Source organism: Clytia hemisphaerica, unplaced genomic scaffold (genome assembly GCF_902728285.1).
Source record: "Clytia hemisphaerica strain Z4C2 unplaced genomic scaffold, Clytia hemisphaerica genome assembly, whole genome shotgun sequence".
Classification (NCBI taxonomy): Eukaryota; Metazoa; Cnidaria; class Hydrozoa; order Leptothecata; family Clytiidae; genus Clytia; species Clytia hemisphaerica.
This window is the reverse complement of record NW_027103431.1, coordinates 85,580-87,892: the sequence shown is the minus strand read 5'-3', so window position 1 is coordinate 87,892 and position 2,313 is coordinate 85,580.

Sequence of the window (2,313 nt, the reverse complement as noted above, 5' to 3'; positions counted from 1 at the left end):
GCCAAATTTGTCTTTTCATTTCTCATCCGAGATTTCTTATCCTTTACTCACCAAAAGTCATGACAACGAAAATATCATATTTCGGTTTTGCTTGCTTTGTCCAAGGAGAAAGGGGGGGGGGGTACTAGTTTTGCGAACTGACAGGTATGTCCGCGCCAAAGTTTGAAAATTGACCGTTGAACTGAATTTCGAAAATGTTGTCAATTTTTTGCTACCCTTGAACTTGGAGAGACCATTTCCCAATTCTTCTAATTTTAGTCCTAATAAACAGAAATGATTTCAACATGCAGGAAGTTAAATTTTGTTAAATGATTTTTCTACAGCAAAAAAACTCAACACAAAAAAACCTAAGGTAAGTCAATTTGTTTACTTTTAAGCAATCCTATGAATCTCAGGCAAGTGTTCCATCAGAATACTTCTTACCGCTTCACTCTTGAGAAAATTACATTCATCTGGTGTTGGGGCCAAGTTTCTTTCGGGAAAATTCAATTTCTGGATTTGAATAGTACATTTGGTTAACAAATTGTGAAGCTCGGTGACTAACTTCATTGTTAAACAATTGAAAAAAGATTAGTTTTTCGAGAGAAACTGAGTCGTCACTAAGTTGGAGTTCTATCACTCGAAAGCTGCAGGAGATTCGAAAGGAAATTTTTTTTGACAATTCTACACCCTATTAGGAATATAAAATAAAAAATTTGCCCTAATCCCCACTGCGAAGACACAATTCACTACCTTGGGCGCTTTGAGCTTATTTCTTAGATATTGACTTGTCTTACGTCTTACTAGACTATAGCATACCTTCGACCCTTTTTCACCGGCCCTTATTGGCGTTATTTTTGGGCTCGTGACGTAATAAGGGCCGTCGTTAAAAGGGCCGATGAAGTAGTCTTCTCTTCCCTTACAATCCGTCCTATAATATATTTGCACTTTCGGCTAATTTACCATTTTTCGAAAATTGAAGTTCGAGCGAGAATGTCAATTTTAGGCCCTCAACTTGATTTCATCGATTATTTCGATCTGGGAGGGATTTATTGGTTTCTAGGCTATATTTCAAGCCCTACTGGACCATTTTTGAACTTTTGGATCCTCAGTCTTAAGTCTAGCGTTAAAACTCAGAGTTAAAACTCTACCCTTCGAACCTACTTTAGAGCACTTACAAATCGATTGTGGTTTCAAAACACCCCGGTGAATTTCCCTTTTGTGCCAAGTATTTTGTCCTTGATTGTAGTGGTTCGTAAAGAATCAACTCGGTAAAATCAATTTTCTTGGTAAAATAATCAATATTATCATTTTCTTTATTTTCCGATAGATAAAAAATAAAAAATCACATGAAGCTTAGAATTCTTTTTCGACTCTTTTTTTCTGTATTTTTGTAAATTCTAAAAGTAGGAAAAATTACCAAATAAACAATTAACTAGTCTAGAAAATAACCATAAAGAAAGTTGCTATGCTACAATAATAAATAATAATATTTCTTTTTCTAAAGGTGTATATACAGTTAAATGAAAAACAATCAGAAAGGGAACACTACAGGTTAGAACGAGACATCCTTCTCTGTTGAAAAGTAAAATAAAGTGTGGTACACACGTATTAAAAAAGTGGCGCTTAAAACTATTTGCAAGCGTATAACACTAACTAACTTTTGGTTTTTAGTTTCGATCTCGTTTTACTTTCCCCCTCTTTTTCGATAAAAAGCTCCCAGTAAGTACATAGATGATCTGAAAAGTTAAACGCCTACGACTAAAATTAAACGCGTGTGACTAACATTAAACGCGTGTGACTATCATTAAATGCGTGCGACTAACATTAAACGCGTGTGACTAACTTTAAACGCGCGTGACTATCATTAAACGCGTGTGACTACCATTAAATGCGTGTGACTATCATTAAACGCATGTGACTAATATTAAACGCGTGTGACTAACTTTAAACGCGTGTGACTACCATTAAACGCGTGTGACTACCATTAAACGCGTGTGACTACCATTAAACGCGTGTGACTACCATTAAACGCGTGTGACTACCATTAAACGTGTGTGACTACCATTAAACGCGTGTGACTAACATTAAACGCGTGTGACTAACATTAAACGCGTGTGACTAACATTAAACGCGTGTGACTAACATTAAACGCGTGTGACTATCATTAAATGCGTGCGAATAACATTAAACGCGTGTGACTATCACTAAACGCGTGTGACTAACATTAAACGCGTGTGACTAACATTAAACGCGTGTGACTACCATTAAACGCGTGTGACTACCATTAAACGCGTGTGACTACCATTAAACGCGTGTGACTAACATTAAACG